The 20620-nt window shown below is 40.6% G+C and overlaps 1 protein-coding gene across 1 annotated transcript in view; it reads left to right on the top strand.

Annotated features, from left to right (window-relative positions):
• Nucleotides 1–20620, top strand: part of C3H1orf21 (chromosome 3 C1orf21 homolog) — a 70874-nt gene that overhangs the window by 28024 nt on the left and 22230 nt on the right. The window lies entirely within an intron of this gene.

Raw genomic sequence — 20620 nt, 5'->3', positions numbered from 1 at the left:
GACATCCCGCAATTATAATAGTTGGGTGCAAAATTTCACGTCTGGTTCCACTCACTCGTTGCAGCTTTTCTTCATGTAGGATTGGGGTTTTTTTCCCCTCTATCAGTAAGATCAAAGGGGGAACATCATCATCAGATTTCAGTGGAACTGTAACTATTATCACCAGCTGAGGATTTGCTTTTTGCCATCTTTGGGCAGCTATACAAAAATCCACTGTTTGGAATTTTTTCTTTTCCTGAAGATGTAAGTGAGCTCCAAGCAAACTGGATACTTTATATTCTCTATTCTAGACACACATACGTGTATTACAACAACAAAGAGTTTATTTTCCTGTCCTAACCTCATTGCTTGAGTGGTGGTTGAGCAGCAGGCAAAATGATTTCTGCTTTGGTCTCCAGATTAGGTGTTTGCCACCTGCAATTTTGCATTGCTGATGCTCCAGTGGACAGCACAACTTGCTTGCACCAGGATTTTGTTGGGTTTTTTTAAAAAAAAAAATTGAAACATTGCTGAGAATATCACCTTTTCTAGTAGCATCCACAGTGCATTCAGCTTTATCGCCATTGTAAGCATGTTTGTTTTGAACTCGAAGAAATGTGACTGCAAGAATCTTTTGCTCGTTTTAGAGACCCCAGTGCTTTGTTGGTAAACAGAGAAAAAGGAAAAATGAGCACAGTCCTCAGGGTTTTTTTTGATTAAAAGATGGGAAAAGTCGGGCAGGTTAAATTTTGAACTAGCCTTCATCTGTAGTTAAATTAGAGTATTTGGAGAAGGTAACATACTGCTTGAAGACAACAAGGAATAGCTCAAGAAAGCTTAGGTCTGCTGACGCGACTCAATCACTGAAGTTGTCGTCAAAACTAGGTAGAGATATATTTACACTTCTGTTAGTGCCTGCTTTCTTGTAGCACCTAAGGGTTAGCCTGATGAATTTAGTAAGAGACATTTCTATGGCACATTATTATTTGTTATTTAGTATTTATTATGGTTTTGTTTGATGGGATCAGTGGGTTTGTTGAAAAAAGCAACAATATTGAGCTGGAGGGCTGGTATAGCTCTCTTCTCTGTCATATCTATCGGGAGAAAAGAAAAAGACAATAATGCAAGAAAGTCTTCAGTCAGACAGGGTGTATATACTTTAAAACAAAATCTATCTTGCACACCAAAAGGGCTTTATTTTCCTTTTCCTCATTTTACTATAAGGAGATTACATTGTCTGTAATGTATGCAGCTTTTTAATCCTGAGAATTGTCAAGTCCTCGTCACTCCTGGATTTTGTAAAGGCGTTTCACTGTTCAAGTTCTCCTTAGTAAACATGTTTCAGTTCACTGCCTAGACGATGGGTTAAGCTACCCATCACTCAGGCTTTAGTTTTCTTAATGTGTGAAAAGTTGGCAAGTGCTTACATAATCCCATCTTCTCATCAGCCATTTCCAGGCAACAGAAATGTTAGGAACAAGAAAAGGCAGTGGGAGAATCGACCAGCCCTTTTCCCTCCTCTCTTGTTTCTTAATCCCACGTTTCTTTATTGTCACAGGGCTGCTAATTCACATCTCTCTCAAAAAGGGCCCAGATGAGATGTATAACCTGAATGTCATTATAGTCTGTTCCCTGGGAACTGCTCTGGTGTGGGTTATCTTATCCTCTGATACTGGTGGTTGAATTATGTTATTCAGATGCCATCAAATTTTTTGGTCTCATCATCACTGTTACTTTTCTAAGGTATTTTGAAGTCTTGCTTAAAAAAAAAAAATCTCTACTCAAGTGAAAATAAAAGCTCTTCCCTTATAACTTAGGCTCTTTGATGTGGTGCCATCTCTGCCTTTGGTGTTGCAGTGTTTCTAAGTCAGGGAGAAAAAAAGGTCATGCAAGTACATAAAGAAAATTGGAGAGCATGGCAGACACCAGGCAAATTGTCATTTTGTACTGGGGTCCTGTGGCCAGGGTCCCAGGCTTTTATTCCATTTAAACAGAGAGCTGGAGACAGGCTGATACAAGCATGGGTATCCTTGGGAGAGACATCTTTCCAGCTTCAATCTAAAGCTTAAGCAGGGTTCAAAACTTGAGCAAGGCTGACATTGTAAAGCAGAAATACTCCTAAGATGTATTGACAAAGGGAATGGCTTTGCTAGGGCTGTATGCCAGGTGAAACAGAAGATGCTCCATGTGAAGACATTTTCTGGCAGAATCAAAGGCCTTCTGGAGTTAAAATGTAGGCTCTTGACAGGAGGGGGGGAAAAAAAAGGCACAAAAAAAAAAAGCCAAACGTTTCAGACTCTGTCACAGTCAGTTATTGTTTTCCTGCTGTTCCCTTGTATCCATTGGCCTGATTCACTTCTTTACCCAGGTTGTTTCTCTTGTTCTCCACTTGCCGCAGGGATCCCTCTGGTCCTGGTTTCATTCCTGGTACTTCAGCTCCCAGCATCTTCCTGAGCATCCTGCCTGGCCATATCTGCCCTCAAAATGAAGCCAGTCGCCTTGTACTTGATGGGGAAAATCTTGGGCCGACAGTCACATGTCCTTGTAGGCTGCAGACAGGAATGGGATGTAGCAGGATGAGGTACTGGAGAGTTGGTGTTGCTGGCACTCTGCACCGAACACTTTAGTAGCTGCTCAGCTAAAACAGGGATATTTGGAGTCAAATCTATAAAGAACTAGTAGACAGATGAATGAAAGCAGTCATTTGTACGATATACATTTTTTAATCACAAGTGTCGGGCTATATATGTATATATATATAAGAAAACATGCCAATTTTCAAATGAGATGTGATTGTGCATAGATGATCATGAGTGTATTATTATTCCTGGAGGTAAATAAGCAACTGTGATGGTTATTTGTGCATTCAGAAGCAGAAGAGCTGCCTGTGATGGTTTGTTGGGGTCCTGGGCTGATGTGACTGGGAAGGCAAGGCGGGCTGGCTTTGCCCACAGCAGGCCAGGCTCCGGCAGATTGTTGGCTCAGGCACAGCCAAGATGATGCTGTCTCCATGTGCAGCTTGGTGCCAACGTGCCAATTGAGGTGATGGACCCGCACGTGTTAAGACTAAAACTCAATTTCCCGTGGATCCACAGCAGTTCTGCAAAACCTCACTGGGGCAGACATGAGCTCTCCTGTGTTTCCCCATCTTTTTGGGAGGACTGTGGAGTTGTTTAAGGGTTTTAGGATAAGCCTTCTCCGAAACCAAGACAGTTTTACCAACTTTGAGTTTACCACTGAGCAGAACTGGATGGGATTTTTTGGCCCAAAATATTATCAAAAGCTAATCATGGCTAATCCCATGTCACATACCTGGTTTTGTTACTTTGGAAAGCTAAAATGCTAAAAATCAGGAAGTGTTAATATTTTAAAAGGCTGTCTATCTATTAAATCTGTTCTAAAACATACCTGCTACAAACAGGTATGACCGGAATAATTAACACATTTTACCATTTCTAAAGTTCTGTTCATTTTTGGTTTGGAAAGGACTCACTGTTTAGCTGTATACCATCATGTTAAGTATACAGAGTACAATCATAATAGTCTATTTAACATTCATAGTAGGACAAATTTAATTGTTCTCATTTCCATACCCTTGCAGCACTAATGATTTCCAATGTAAAATTTTATTGCCAGGAAAGGTAGAATAAGGTGTGTCGTATTTGTGCAGCTTAGCATTGCTCTGGCAAACTTGATGACCTGTGTCAGTTTTCCTCTGAGACGGTCTGTAATAGTACAGATACCTCTGAAAATATGAAATACCTAAAGCTATATTTTTTGTGTTAGGTGGTTAACTTGTATTTATTTCAGTTCAGTCTTTTCTGGTCTGCATTGGCACAAAAGGCTACTTACTGGGATTTGTATGCTTTGTTACCCAAACCTTCGAAACAATTGGGCATAATCCTCTGTTTTGTCCTGAAACTCCATAGTGAAATTGCATGTTAGAGCTTGAGATGAATTCCTGCTGGAATTGGAAGAAAATTGCCTCTCTCCATTGCTCTTGCTATCTCCCTCTCCACCTTTAATAACACAAACAATGTTTCACCTTTTTTTGTCGAATAAGTATAAATTTCCACTCCGCTTACCTGCAAATGTAATTTTTGTCAGCCTTGCATGCACTGTTATTTCTTAACTATGTCTTGAGCTTCTCAGCCCAGCTGCTGTTCTCCATTTATCATTCAGCTCCATAATACTTAGTACTGCAAAGCCTTAGTCTCCATGGCTCTGTATTCAACACCAGTTACCATCTTCTGCAGTGATGTTAAAAGTAGACAGTAGTACCTGATAGATGAAGTGTATGAAATTAAAAGCCTAGCAGAAAATGAGGAATGAAACAACTATAATAACTGTATAAAATGTGAAAGGGAAGATACCTATTTAAATATTTATACTATACACAGTATGCAAAATATGTATTATAGATACATCAATCGTAAACATTTTGTGATGTCTAATGCAAATTTGGCATATGTCTGAATTCCAGATCGATTTAGGAAAATAACTTTTTAATTCTATTGCCAAGCTGCCCAATCTAGGTGCTAAAACAAATAAGAAGAAACAAGCCAGCTAAAAGAAATAAGCTAGCCGCCACCACTCTCTGGTGTTAAATTTATTGGGGGGTTTTGTGGTGTTTTCCTTTCTACATATGCAAAATACCACCAGTGCAATTTAAGCATGGGAATACAATTAATTTGGTAACTGTATAAAGGCACTGCTGCTTGCTATTGCTAGATAAGCTTTAAATTGTTGTGTTTTAAATTTGTAACTCCATATATTTATCACAGTACTGTTGTAGTACGTTGGTGAAGAGCTTTGTAAAAGCTCTTTCTTAAAATTAGAATCATATTAATGTATACTACAGTACTAAGATTTCAGGCTGTAGTTTCCCAATTATTCATTTAAACCATTTTGCAATGATAGTGTGTTTTGAAGCACATGATTTTAGGATAGAATTTGCTCATGGTCTGCTTATAAGGGGAAAGAGACCAGAAATGCCAAAGACCAACAGCCCTCAAGCCCTTAGAAAGTTTTCTTGGGTTTTGTCTACCCTGAAGAGTTTTGGCATCTTAAATCCTGTGTTTGCTTTTGGTGCTGTATGCAGCAGCAGCATCTAGGAGACCCTGTCCCACTGCTGCTGGGGTGTCAGCCCCAGCTATGAGTGTTGGGATGATTGCATCATGTTCGTTCATTATCCACTGTCAAGGGCGGATATCTAGATATTTTCTATATATAAAGGAGAGCCTATTAACTTCTCTGCCTCTTGCCACCCTATTTTCCCTTCTCCTATTTTCAGATATAAAGCCTTAGCTCAACAAAACGCTCAAAGATGTTGTTGGCTCTTGTATCAGAATCCAGGCAGGGAGAAAAACACAGGAACACATTGAAAAATGCAGCTTGAGTCATTCTGGGAGTGAAAAAAGAAATTGAGAGGTCCTTTTTCTTTGGTTCCTGGGGCATAAGAATGATAAAAGGACAAGATGAGCATTGCCAGATGTGCACAGAGACTTCATAATGTGCAGGGGTTGCTGCACCACCCACCCATTACATCTCCCATAGCCCTGAGAGCTGCAAAGAGCAGAGAAGTTGAGGGCTACAAAGCAAGGCTACTCCCCCACACATTTTCCCACAAGGAGAGGCATCCGCTTTGCCTAGGTGCTGCATCAGCCAAATCCCGAGGCTCCAAGGGAGGTCTGTGGAAACAGGTCCCACAGGCTTCTCGCCGACCATTGCAGAGATTCTCGCCACCTGGGCTGCTCCTCTACCGAGTTCAAGAAATAAACCATAGAACAAAAGCCACCACTACAAAATGCAGCTACAGAATAAGTAAGTAAATGAAAGCTGGGGATTAAAATTCAAAAGAAGGAGTGACAAATGTAGTATAAAGCTCCTTTCTGTTGGAGGTGGCAGGGTTCATGTTAGGATAAAGGAGGCAGCATCCCACGCCCCACAGGTGATTGGGCAGACTGGGGTGCCCATGAACCTCCCTGCCCCGGGCAGCTGCAAGGGCAAAGGTGTCATTTCCTCCAGGCAGAGCTGCTCTGAGCAGCACTGGAACAGACCGGGCAAAGCAAATCATGTGGCCCACTCAGTGAAGAGGAATTTTAGTTTTTACTTTTGTAAGATGATACTTAAGAAATTCCCCTGGGAACGTATATTTGTTTATTGGATGCATTTCCCTCCAGTCTGCATCAGTAGGGTCTGGATCGGCGCATTTTATTCTACGTGTACTCCCAGGTTCCCTTTCCCAGGAAAATTAAAATTATGGAATCATCCTTCAAGGGTTTTTTTTTTACCTTCAAAGTCTGAGATCCTAAATGAACAGTGCCCTGTTGCTGTCAGTACTAAGTAATTACAGCATTGCAATTTTCATAAACCAGCCTCTCCAGTACTTTTGGAAGAAATGCATTTGCAGCTGAAATAAAAGTCAATGGAAAGGGTATTGTTACTAGAGCCAGTTATTTTAAACGCCATGCAATTAGCTTATTTCCATATTGGCCATTTCATTTCAAATTTGCAGTGATATTCTTCAAAGAATGGTTTCTCTTAATGAATTTATGACAATTTTAACTCATTCCACTTACAGGTCACTGCGTATTGTATAGACATCAAAGTAAATGATTGCCCTGAGTATGAATATTCTTTTTCTTCTGTATTCCATTAAAAATGGTTTTGGTGGAAGAAGTATTAATTTTTCCTCTAGTATTCAATTTTTGAAAATCTAGAAAGTAAGTGGATTCTATTAAAAATGTTTTTAGCAAGTCAGAAAACAACATACAAACTAATTGTGTTCCAGATACGTTTCTTCAGACTGAGCCTTGTTTCAGTCATTACCTGCTCTTGATGGATGTGATTTTAAAATAGAAAGCTTAAAAAAATAATTCTGTTTCTTTCTAAGCATATTAAAATGACAGGGTCCAGAAGCAACATGTAATTGCAGTCTTGCTAATGTTTGCTAGGAGGAAAAAATAGTAGTGAAGGTCTAATGCCCAAGAGCCTTGGGCAGCTGTCAGGAGCAAGTTTTCAGGACCAGCTGTGTCATCGGCGTAAAGGATTCTTGCAAAACCTGCAGAGATGTTCTAGTCACTTGTGGAAGCAGATCATTTTCCATACTGGTCATGTTTTTAAGATGCCTGTATCATTTTAATGGGTGGGTTTCTGCCTGGGATTTTTTTTCCTCTCTCTGCAAGACTGATGCTGTTGAGAAGGAAGATGGACGAGGAGCTGTTAGTGAAACAGAGGAGTCAGCAGCAGTGACAGGGTCACTGTTGGGAGTGAACGATGCTGCTGGCTTTGAAATCCTCTGCCAGTATAAACTGCATCACTCTGTTCAAGGTCCTCTTAAAAGTCCAGCTGAGCTGCTCTCCCTTCACTGTCAGGCACTGGCTGAAAATTCACTTTGCCAAGGAAGTCCTTTTTTGCAGCAATCCCGACTAGGTAGGACCTAAACTGCAAAGCATAAAGCATTTCTGCTCATTGGCTGAAATGTGTCAGACCTCTCCAGACCACATCATTCAGGGTTTGTAGATGTCAACATCTGCAGCCCAAGCGGGATGCTGCTGCAGTAAGCTCTGGTGGTGGCAGGTAAATGGGCACAGTGTTGTGTCTGTAGCCCTTCGTATACTGGCCTACAGCAACCACGAGCTTGTGGGCGTTTTTCAAATCCTCTCGTTATCATCCTTGTTCTCGACGTTATCAAGGCCACGGGCATTGTGTGTATGTTTTGGACACGCAACTTTCAATGCTGCTCTTCTGGAGGAGGTATAGAAATGTATACTGTTCCTTATAATAGTTTGTGTGCTTTGCGGTAAACCAGCCTGTGTTGCAGTTCTGCCAGCATCAACCGTTTGAAAATGAGTCTGTTGACCAACATAAGTAGATTATATATAAAAGTAGTTATTTAAAAACATTATACGTAAAGCTCTGGAAGTTTTTGATTTAAATGTTTCTTCCATGATTGTGAGGACTGGGAACCTTTCTTCTCCTGCCTCCCCCCGCCCCCCTTTTTTTTTTTCATAGATGAGATTTTTTTTTTTTAATTCTTTTTATTATTTTTTGAGAGCTTGAGCATCTCCAAATTTGAGGAACTGAAGCTTTAAGAAAGATGAGCAATAAGATTTTGAAAGCTGTCAGCAGTAGAAGCTCCCTGTATCCTGTGTTTTGGTGCCTGCTTTTCAGTGATTGCCAGGTAGGTGTTAATACTAATTCTGCTGTTTTGGAGCAGAGGATAAGACAGGATGCAGGCAGAAAGGAACACACAGAAATGCCTAAAATTATCAAAAGTTGCTGTCAGATAATAAAGCTGGCAAATCCAGGTAGCTATGCTGATTGCTCGCCCGAGAGTCCCAGGGTGAGAGTACTGCTGACCACTGGTGAGCTGTGGTCTCCTGTCCTCCTACCTCCTTTTGATAGTGGCAAGTTAGAAGTTCATCCTTTCATCTGTTCAAATTTAATTATATTTAATAACATAATTTGCTCAAGCTTTCTTTTCAGGCATAGGAGACTTCTTCAGTTGAGGCAATTGTGGAGAAAATGTAGGGCCCAGGTTTTACGTATCTGGTGAGATGCTAATTTCAGACTGTTTAAGTAGACAGAGATAACAAGCAAGTTTATCCATAGATATTTCATTAGATATTTAACCATGCAGCCTTAATGATCTATCAGTTTTAGTATGACTCAATATTGCACCTGGAAAAGAGAGTTTCAAGGTGCTGAGAGTTGGGATGTGCCATTTTAGACCCCAAACCAATGCTGAATTTATTAATTTAGATTTATTGAAGCTGAGGTGGTGCCCTTAGAGGGGTGGGACATTCAGTGTTGGTTTCAGGCAAATCCTTCTTACAGTCAGTGCATTTTTGCTGTAACTTGTTTATACTCTGGCTAGTTTTTTCAGTGGAAAATTTTTTTTGGTAAACTTCCCTAACGTCTTCAAAGAAAAGTTAAAAGAGATTAAGTCAGTTAAATGAACTGTTGTCTGCTGTACATAAAAGTTCTCCAGCACCCAGTTCTCACGATTTATCCAGCACCCAGTTCTCAGGATTTAGTGCTCTGCAGCGGATGGGATCCTGTGACAGATGCTTCCTTCTCTCCCTTTTCCTCCTTTTACCTTTATCCTGTGTTTCTTTGACCAACATCAACACTTTGATCCCCTGGCTTGTTATAAAGTCTTTAAAGTGACATCTAGTAGCTGGAAGCTCAGCTTGCTTACACTGAATTGAATTGGGCATTAAGAAGAATTTCTTCACTGAAGGGGTTGTTAAGCACTGGAAAAGGCTGACAGGGAAGGGGTTGAGTCACCATCCCTGGAGGTATTTACAAGACTTGTAGATGTGGTGCTTAGGGACGTGGTTTAGCAGTGGACTTGGCAGTGTTAGGTTAACGGTCGGACTCGATGATCTTAAAGGTCTTTTCCAACCTAAACGATTCTATGATTCTATGAATTACGGTGGTTTTCTATAGATTCAGAGATCAAATTTGAAGGCAAGGACTGACTGTTATGAAAGCATGGGATTTGTTTGTGGTTTTAGGGAAGGGATTGCTTCTGCTGTCTCCTGAGGTTGGTGACAGCTGGTTTGATCTCAAACACAGCAAAACAGATGACACTTGGCAGCTCTCTAGTGCAAAGTAGACCTCAACATCCGCATTGGATATCTCCTTCTCGGGTGGAATTTAATGCATCTTCTTCAGTGACAGGCAAGAAAGGTGGCATCTTCTGCGGCGAGCAGAGCTGCTTGGGTGAGTACGCTCCGAAGAGGAATCTGCGTTAGCCGCTGCTGAAAGCAAGCGAGAGTTAAATGACCATCCTAGGAAGAGGCTGGAGAGGTAAAGAAGGAAGGGTGAAAGGTGGGCAGAAAAGGGGAAAAGGAGCAGAAACCCTACAAGGAGAGGTGAGAAGAGATTAAGAGGGCTCTGTGCAGGCCTGAACTTCTCAGCTTGCCCTAGTTGAGGAGAGACATCCTTCCCATAAGCAGTGGGGTTGACCATACGGGCTACCTTAATGAGACACACGCCTCATTACCAATGTGTGGGAAGACACATTTGTTCAGCAAAGGTAGCATACTACCAGCCAACGTTTTACTTGGCGTTAAATCCATATAGCAGTTGCTGAGGGCACTCCGCTCTGAAAAACAATTTTGATGAGGCCTTTCTGATGTAGGTGGGAGCTTATTCTTAATGTTTCTTTCTAGGTGTTTGTGAGGGGTCTGATTTTATATGATCTCTCACAGTTTAACCCCACAGGGATTGCTGTGGTCAGATACAGTGTTATCCTGTAGATCTAGCCATCTGGGGTCAGGTCCTGTGTCTCAGTCTTCTCTCTGTACCTCTGGATGGTCTTACTTGCCATACTGGTGCAGAGATTTCAAGAGGCTGGTCTGCGCTTTTGCTGTGAATAGCACGTGATAGCAGCATGTTGCATAATCTAGATTTGTCATTATTTGAAAAACAGAGTTTTCTAACATATTTTTTTAAATGAGCATTTTCAGTTTTGAATTTGCTGCTGTTCTGTTAAAAGCCCAGTTGCTCTTCTGTTATGAGATTACAAAACCAGGAGCTCCCAATCCATTTTGTACCATTACTGTTTTGAAACACTTGCATTTTGTTCCCTTTTTTACGTAAACAAGGCAATTTTTTTCTGCTATCCAATTCATATGAGACTTTCTTCAACTAAATTTTTTTAGTGTTTGTTTTTTCCCCTGCTGCTCTTCGTTATTTAGTAAGAAATTAAAACATGCTTTAAAAAGCAGTGTACAGTAGAGGATCCAAGAGGAGTACTTGCAGAAATAAAAGTTGTAGCAGGAGAGCACTAATTATTTAAATAATCTTCAAAAAGACAATATCTGTTGTACTGAATGAGCATGAAATGTTATTTTCCTGTTTCAATAGTCGCTGCTTTTGTTAAGTTTTCCACCTGTTAGGCAATTGTATGCTCACATCATTACTGAGCAGGAATGTTTTCCACTGCTGCAGCATTTGTTTTGTGTTTTCTTGCTTGATATTTTGATTGTGCGTCATCACAATATGTGAACAAAGTTGGTAAATATTTAAAGTCTACCATGGAGAAAATGATGGTATTTTGTACAAAATTATTTGAAACCACAGTGGACATTTTTAAATGGATTCTGCCCCCCCCCAATTCTTTCAGCGATATGAGGGGTCTCTGCAGGGGCTAGGCTACCCAGGCGTCTTATCAGCTTAGGCTTGCTGGGACAGTGCTGCAGTGAAGGCCACGTGTGGGCAGAAGACATCCTGATTTAATGATGTCTTCTCTAGAGAAAGTGAAAAAGAACTGGAGATGGTGGTTGGGTAAGCTCATTAGCTGTATTAACGGGCTCATTGAGCTCTTAAGCCTTAATTACTGCATGCTCAGGGTGACAGGCTTGGCAAATCCAGGTCTCCCTGAGACCTGGCGTGAGCTCAGAGGGCACTCCGGCATTTGCTGTCCTGCTGCCACATGTTTTGGGACTGTTGGAAAGGTAACAGCATTCCTCAGCCTCCATCAGTTCACCTTGCTAAGGGGGTTTGCTGGCGCTGGGGCATCTGCTGCAGAGGTCTCCTGGGCAGTGTGAAGCCGTGGGATGATCCACAGGGAAGAGGTGAGTGAACCAAGAGGAAGGGATTTATTCCTGGTGGTGGATGGAAGTGGGGTCATGTAACCTACACACACGGATAGGGGAGACTGACAACGTTCCTGGTGTTCGTGAGATGTTGCTGGTGCCCCATACACCTTGTGCCCTGCCCCCTGCCACCCCGAAAAAAGAAACTAGAAGTGTGGTAGACTTGGGAAGGGGAGGGATATAAATGTAATGTTTTCAGGATTTTTTTTTTTATATTAAGTGAAATTGGATTATTTTTTTTCTTTTTCTACATGAGAAGCATTTTCAATTTTTTATTTTTATATATATATATATATAAGATGCCTGGGGCATCGGTTAGGCACTTGCCAAATGGAGTCAGCATAAACAATTTTTAATCTTACAAAGATGAAGGTGACAGCTTATGCTCCTGTTTTAAATAGAGGGATGGAGTTGGGAAACTGTGTGAATGTTTGGGGTTCACATCCCCTCTGTGGCAGTAAACTCCTTCTCTGGCCAGCAGTGGGGCATTGCTGCCAGCTCCGGCTAGTCAATGTGAAATTCCCTTTGTTAGATATCTGCCTCCAGTTGAACTACAAATGCTTCAGCCACCTCTAAGGATAAAACAATGAGTGTATCTGTCCATCTGTACTACATATGCTTAAACCGGGGCTGGAAAGAGCTCAGCCTGATTGGTTTTTTTCACCTGTAATTTCGCTTTTCAGCTTCAGTTTTTCCCCTTTGCTTTTGCGGATAGCTGAAACCAGTTGCTCTGCAGGCAGCTGAGAGGCTCAAGTGCATGTGTTGGAAGGAATTTCTGCATTTGAACTGGTGGAAAGAGGAGGAGAAAATTGGATTGGGAGAAGGGTAATCAATATAAGATTATAACCTTCAAGGGTTCAAGTTTGGGGTTTTTTTAAGTTAAAAGAAAATAAAAGTCACTGAGGAAGAAAAATCTATGAAAAGAAATTCATGCTTGTAAAAGCAATTACTTTGATATTGTGAAAAGGCTGGGCAGATAATTCAGGCTCTTGTGTGTACAGGGAATGATGCAGTTTCTAATTACATGTAGGTATATTATAAAATAAGTCTTCTGTATACATGAATAATTTTTAATGTGAAGCACTAGTTTACACAAATAGCAAAGTAATACTGAACTAAGCTAATACTCAGGTTACCAAACAGTCTCGTGTTTGTTCTCACTGGGAAGAAAACCTTTTTCCGGCTTTAAATTGTTTGCTCCTTGCTCCTGCAAGAAGCAGTATTAGAGTTCAAACACAGCTCTCCGGTGCTCTGCTTTCATCTTCCACACTTAATCTGCATGAACCGCACTGGCTGCGTACTTCTCCGTGCTGCTTTATCTAATACGTAATCTTTCCATGGGATAGCATCAAAGACAAGCAGCTCTAAATAAAATAAACAAGCTGCCAGATGGTCTATGCACAGGAACACAAAACTAATGCTTTTTAATAAGGTAGTAATATTATAAATTTTTTTGGGTGTGTGTATATATATATTTAAATGTTGTTTGTATTACAGCAGCACCTGACGGCAGTAGCTGGGAATCAGAAGCGGCTACTCTGCCTGCAAACACGGTAAAAAGGGGCTCATATATTACCAATTCTTCCTAGAAATTTCAGCCAAACCAGCACTTCTATTCCAAAATCCATGTACTTCTAGGGGAGCAACCTGGGGTAAGTTTCCAAACCCCAAGATGTTAAATGAAAGAGAGAGGGTAAAGGCATGGTATGCAGCAGAGCATGATGTGCTGCCATCCTCTTCCCTCAATATTTGGATGTCAGACTCTGTGCTGCGAGGGGACAGTTTGGATGCGAGTGGGAGGGAGCACACAGTCAGGCTGCCCTTTTGCCTTGGTTTTCTTCTTTTCTTTAGCCGTTTGGAGAAATGAAGCTGCTGAGAGAGAGAGAAAGGAGGGACAGATTTGACTGTCAGGTGTGGTGGAAACCAGGGGATGATTTCAGGGTTGGAGAGATGCTGGTAAGGTCATACTTCTGCTAATGAAACGCTGCAAGTTTGACAGATTGCTCCCTCTTTTTAGACTTAGAGAGCACATTGCCTTAGCAAGCATACCTGAGCTAAACATAAGAAATCCTAAGCCCTTTCAGGTGGCTGGTGGGGCTCTGAAATAACTGGCTTCAAGTTGCTTCATAGTGTCTAAGAGTGAGTCAAGGTCAAAACATGCTTTATTTTTTATAAGGGCTTGGCTGGATGTGCAAGTTTAGCAGCTTGTGCATTTGTGGGATTTGTTGCTTCTGGAGATCTCCTGGTTCTCTAAGACACTTCGTCCTGCCCAGCTTTTCCAAAGATTAACATCTGTATGGGAATGCTGTCTCTGAAGCAGTGTTTGCACTCATTTCCTTCCTAGCGAAAACATTCAGCAACAAAACAGGACTTCGGCAGCACTGTGGAAGCGGTGATGGCAGATGCGAGGAGATGGTTGCGTGTTTTCCAAAGTACAGCTTGTTCTTAGCGGGTTATATATTGAGTTTTCTGCATCGTTTGTGGGGGGCTTTTTGTTTTGTTTCATCCAGGTGGTTTTGAGGGGGGCGGTTTGAAATTAAAAAAAAAAAAGGCAAGCAGACATCTTTTACTGAGCTAAAGGCATTGCTCAGCCTTGCAGCAAACCCAGCCAGGGCTGGCCGCCAGCCAAACCTTTGCTAGCCACAGCCTGCACACCATGTAACTCCTCTAAGAATAGTCCCGGTGCTCTTTTAAAAAAGTGTGTCCCCCCAAAAGTTCTTAGCAATACATTGTCTCCATCCCTTTTGTAAAGAGGTGGAGTTTGGAGGGGATTTTTTCCCCCCCCGTGACGGTGTCAGTTGTTTCGCCTGTGCCTGCAGTGAGCTATCGCTGATGCTGAGAAATATTTTTGGACATAATGTGGTGAGTCAGGGCTTAGCCGTAAATTGGTCATGGGATAGAAAGGATACAGGTTGTCTGCAACCCAGTGTGTAGTTTCAGCAATTTCAGAAACATGAGCAATTTCTCAGCTGATGTTAATTAGACTCATAACTCTTTCTGAGATGATCTAAGGCAAGGATTAATTATAAGTTTCTCGGTGTTAGAACATGTTTCTTTAGTTAAAGTTTGGCAAGCTTTCATTTCACGATTAGCATGAAAGAATTTTCCTCTACTTAATATCCCTAAATACACCATTCTATCTTGCTATGTAAATAACCATATTTATGAGTTTATCTAAACAAATCTAATTGTTAAATGGGAAAAAACACATAAAAGGCCCAAGTGCTACCAACCAATTCAAAGGCTCATCGAGTGGACTTGCATATTCCTCTTGGGCTTGGTTGCATTTTGGAAGTTGTTCTTCTGGCTGTACTTTATTTCTTGCTTAAATAAAACACACTTTAGATTGTTCTTGTATCTTCACTTAAAAAGTAAGTGTCCTAACTAAGTGCCCTTATATGATTCTCCCTTTGTCTCCATAGGCAGGGCTTTTGCAGGGTCAGCTCAGTGGAGTCTTAATGGAGATGGGGATCCAGTGGTCCCATCCAGTGGTCCCATGTTAAACCTTTGGTTGTATTTCCTTAAAATTGTCTGTAAAATTGTGAGGGTGTTCACATCAACCTTGTTGGTTTGCCTTTTAGAAAACTTAAATAAAAATGGTCAAAAGGGTATATGGAAAGCTTGGTTTGACTTGACATTATACATTCAGAAAAGGCTAGATGAGATGACATGTCTTCTCTCCATCTTCTCTGTCTTCTGTGCTTGTTATTTTCTTGGGGGTAAATTTTAGCAGATTCTCACAGCATAATATGAGTATTCCCAGTTAAGGATCCCTGCAACAGTTTGGAAAACTTAAGCTGAGTTTTCATTTCTGTTCACTTCTTTACTTCATAAAGCTCTTTTCTTACAATTAAGTCATGTCGCCAAATAGTGATGTCATTTTTTTTTTTAATTGTACTTCTGTGAGTGCTTTAAAACAGCACTCAAATTTCCTATGACTGCTGTGTTTGAAATATTTTTCTAGAAAAGCGTTGCATTAGCCTGTCCTTGAGCTTAGGTAATGTAATAGAAAATCATTGGGGATTTTTGCTTATAATAAATTTAGACTTAGATTCTTATCATGTGTTAATGTTTTTAATAATCTGACGGTACAGATCTCCCTAGTTTTATGGCCTATACTTAAGACTCCTGCATTATGTATGCTAATGATTACTGTGTGAACATAAGTTATTAAATTGATTTTATGATGGTGGCATAGAGCATAAAGCTGAGTTCACTTAAGGAAATAAAAGCAGTGCAAACACAAAGCACTAAAATAATAAAGTCTTTTGTGTCATGTTGGGTGATGAACTGCAAAGGGATTTGTAATTCAGCTTTCAATTGAAATCTTTTGTGAAGTGGTGCTCCAGCATCACTCAACCTCCAGTCCTCAGTGTCCTGAAACTTGGCAACTTGGCCCAGTCACTGGCAAGAGAAAATGTATTGGATCCACTTTGACTTTACAAATGGTGACAGGTTAATTTGGAAAGCCAGATTACAAATATGCATCTTGGCCACAGTCTGACTCCTATAAAAGTGATGTATGGCTAGTGCAAAATGATAAAAATTTTTATCAAGGGAACAGCTTAATTAACTATTCTTGATTATAGTAGTACAGTATGTGAATTTAATAGATTGTCTTCAAAGCAGAATGTGAAATCGCATATTACTTTGGTGTATCTTGCTGGCAAATTGTGAGCTGCTAGAGGTTCTTCATGATTAATTGAGTTTAGAGGAACTTAATACTGGGGTGAGAGATACCAAATAATTATTTTGCTCTTGCTTTAAGCTCATTGCCTTATGTGAATAAAGAAGTTGTCAGGAACAAAGTCATGGGAGTGGGCTAGGAATAGGATCGATAGCTGTTAGGAGAGGGAAGACATACTAGGAAAAAAAAAAGCAAAGACTTTAATTGAATACCACCATCAGGATGTTAGGTGGTGAAATAGTTAACAGCATTGCCATTCAAACTTCCAAGTTAATGGTCTATTTGTATGTCATCGTGATTGTTGGGCTCATTGTAGGTATGGAGAACAAAAGTTTATTGTGTCTCACTTCTGTCATCTTTTAGGTTGAGCAGCTCTAGTTCATAAAGTGTTTTCTCAATGGTCATGCTTTGTGGTGCTCTAGTTGTTCTTGTGGTTCTTTGAGACCTTCTTGCTGCGTGTGGCTGAATTCTGCAGCCCATTACACCTTTTACATGCTGTGTCCAGCAAGCTTCTAGATCCTACTCAGCAGAATTACTATGTAAGCTGGTGTTTCCATGTTGTATATATCCAGTTGGATATTCCGGCCTAGGTGTAATACCTAGCACTTGGGCACCCTTTGAATCAACTTCTGGGGTTTTTGATACACCTCTCCAAGTTGTCAGGGTAACTTTGAATCCTTCAAAGTAGAGTCTTTCTTGGCTTGATGCTCTCTGTGGTTTTGGAAGGCAGTCGTATTCATTATTATTCATCATCCCAGTCCCTAATAAAAATCCAGCTCCAGGACAGATACCAACAAAATCCTACTTGATATATTCCTCCATTTAAAAAATGTGCCATTGTAAACTACCTTCTGTACAGCTTCCCAGCCAGCTTTGTACTTATCCTGGAGTGCTTCCATCTGGTAGGTCTAGAGAAACAGTGTTCCTAACTTGTTTATGAAAATGCCCAGAGAGATGGTGACAAAAGCCTTATGAAAATCAAGGTGTATCACATGTTCACGAAAACCAATATAACTGAAATATGGTATTTACATAAATACAGTTTGGTTTTTTTTCTGTTAAATATAGGTTTCAAGTACTGTTAGTTTACAATTTTTTTCCCAGGTAAAGGTTTTCCCTAAAAATACTAATACTACAGAATGGATATTTGCTTCAAAATACAAGCTTAGATTGTGAAGCATAATTGAAAGCCAAAGGGTGAATTTTGGGAGCAAGTCTTACTGCTGCAGAATGAAGAGCATTGAATGCCTGTGTTATACAATGCTTCAGTATTAATCAAAGCTGAGATTCAGTCAGTCTGATCAATTAGCACAGACATGTAAGTAGTGATCTTTATCATTATATGATGACAAATTGAGCTTGAGAAAGGGTCTGCTCATCTTCTCCTTTAAATTGGTATAAAAAATCCTGCTTTACATTTCTTTCAGAATCAGTACCTCCAATATATTTACACTTGAACTCATCTGAAGAACCTTCCTGATTCCAATCAGAGACAGCTTTCAGGGCATGTTTTCACTATACATAGGTAAATGTGCTATTTGGATGGGTGAGCGTTGCTGCTGCTTGAAGGTAAGGTGGGTGAAAAATATGGTCTTACAGCATCTATACTGGCTTTGAGACTGGGTATCTGAACACCTGTGTCTGATCTAAGATGAAGAATTAGGTTTTGCTCCTCACTTTTTCCTGATTCAAGATGAAGAATGAGGGTTTGTTCCCAATTTTTTCCTGATTTTATAATTTGTTAGGTTTGTACACAGGATCTTACCTTGACTAGAATTAGAGAAAGTCTGAGTCCTGAATAAAACAGCAAAGAGGTATGGTTTCTTTGAGACATACTCATTCCTCCTGTACCCCTCGTGGGAGCAGGGCTTACTGCAACAGGTAGGCTTGCTGAAATAGGTAAGACTGGCTGTGGCTGAAGATATTGTTCCTACAGCAAGTAAATGTAAAGCCCAAACTTCTTAAGGACGTGACTGTCAACATTTTTCTTGAAGATACACATATTGCAAAGCTGCCGCTGCCATTACACCTAATTATAAGACACCATTGGTTTGTATTTTATGAGAGCTTTGAAAAAATTAGCAAAATCCATTTAATACTGTGGTCAGTGAACTCTTCTGAAATTGCCTGACAACGCTGTTATTTATACACAGTGGAAAAATCAATAAATTTAATCCAAGGTAAAACTGTCTAGCTTTCTAAAGGAGAAGGCTGCCTCAGTTGCTGAGGAGTGGAATTTGTTGCCTTGTGCTAGCTGAATAACATCCAGCAGTTGTGTGGCTGAATCTTCCAGACTGATTTGACTCACAGGGACTCAGTATCTAAATGAAGTGTATTTGTCATGCTGAAGTCCTACAAGATTAAGAGCACTTGGATTCATTTGATCAGATGCATTCCAACAATATTAAATAAGTCCATTTTTTATTGTCCTTCGCACCTTGTATTTTCCTGGCTGTAGAAGTCCATCATCTTACTTTTTGGAAACTGAGCTGTGATATGACAAATATTTCTGGCCAGTATTTCTAGCTCTGGCAGGGCTTGAAGAATTCTTGGCTGGCTTTTACAGTAGGTTGATAGCTTATACCAAATATAACAAGAGACAGTACAGCATGTAGAATTAAATCACGTTACTTGTTATTATATTATTTTTATTGTCTTGAAATTATTGACTGTATTCTGAGTTTTGTGATAAATAGTCATTCTAAAATGTTTTAATCAATAATTAGATGTTAAATAATTTTAAACAAAATGTCTAAAAGATCCTTTTGTCTTTCAGTGAGATAATTATGCTGTGAAATTTGCTTGCATAATTCATTTGGGAAGTCCAGTTTATTGAATGTTTGGGGTGTAGGACTTACTCTTGTTATATCTATGGTTTCTCTTCTAGAACCTTCTTTGCAGCTATGTCAACAGGCTCTATTTATAATCATGCAAAGACACAAGTTGCATAGTTGAAAGTCTTTGCAGAGTTACCTCATGAGTAGGAGGAAAGGGAAGGAGAAGGCTATCGTGTGACTCCAAAGCCATGAGTCGACTACGATAGGGACATCTTTGTTCCGGCTCACAGTAGCGTTCATACATAAGTAAATAAAGGCTGACGAGGTAAGAGTGGGAACAGAGGACAACAACTAAGGACATAGAGCTTTCCAAAGAGGTGAGCTTTGTGATGGAAACCAAGAGAAGGGGAAAGTTTGCCCTGGCCATGCCATCTCCCTGGTGCTTTGGCGCTTTGTGGGCTGCACAACCATTTGAGTCATTTGATATGAATGAACCATGGGAAAAGACTTAAAGTTTTCTTTTTGGACAGAACAGTGAGTTAATAAGACTTCTTACAGGGTCAGACAAGTCCTAGTCCTGGCAGGAGAAGCATACCAAAAGTGCATGGCTGGGACCCTTTCAGTGGCAGACTCCAGTCACAGGACCATAACTTGACTGTGAAACTGCACTCTTAATGAGAGAGGGACCTACCAAGAGGTACATAAATACCTTTCTATATTGAAAAATGTTCTCTGAACGTATATTGCATTATTAATGGTGACCAGAGTTTCTGATCGGTCCAGGAGAGCATATGCTGAACATCTATGGAGGCAGCTGTGCAACTCCTCTGGGTCTCTTGGGAGATCTGGGAGGCCAAAAGCCACCATCCCAGCAAGCTTGCAACAGTGGGCTAATATTAACTGAAAGCGATTGTAAGCTTCAGGAATTTGGGCCTTAAACTAAACTCTGAATTTGAGGATAAGGAGGAGGAGACCACCTTATCTTAGGTGTTTGTCTTCCCAGATGGGCCTTGACAACAATCCAAAGTGTTTTCTGCACCCACTGGCTGGTTAGCAAGTTACTTAATGTGCCCTTTCAGAAGTGAGCAGACGGGGGAAGTAGCGGTGCACCATCTCAGTCTGAGGTTGGTGTAGTCACAGATAGCTCACTTGGTGCTGTCTGAGCAGCAAGAAAGCCCACAGATGAGAGAAGAGAGACCATGGGCACAGGAGCTCACAGGTTTGAGGCAAGTACACCTGTAAGCAGTGCATGGTGAGGCAGTTGTGTTCTCAGAGGCAAAGGAGCAAGTCCTATACATAGTAACAGAAAGGCTTTAATGGTCCTAGAACATTAATAGGACAGTGCAGCATTATTACTTGCTTATTTATAGCTGCAAGTTTAGGGCCATGTGTGACTACTCGTTTTTCATTTGCAAGAAACAGGTAGAGGAGTCTTGACTGAAAGGAACATATTTCCTTCTGCTAATTACACTCAGTGGATCACTGTTGGTTTAAGTGAGGTTTAAACATCATAAAATGTGCCCCCTTCTTGTGGTCCTCCATCTGCTGTTTACCCTTCCTTTCTC

This window comes from Leptosomus discolor, chromosome 3 (assembly GCF_034619465.1).
Source record: "Leptosomus discolor isolate bLepDis1 chromosome 3, bLepDis1.hap2, whole genome shotgun sequence".
In the NCBI taxonomy this organism is placed as follows: Eukaryota; Metazoa; Chordata; class Aves; order Leptosomiformes; family Leptosomidae; genus Leptosomus; species Leptosomus discolor.
Note: the sequence above shows the minus strand (reverse complement) of the source record. Positions and strands in the feature narration are given on the sequence as shown.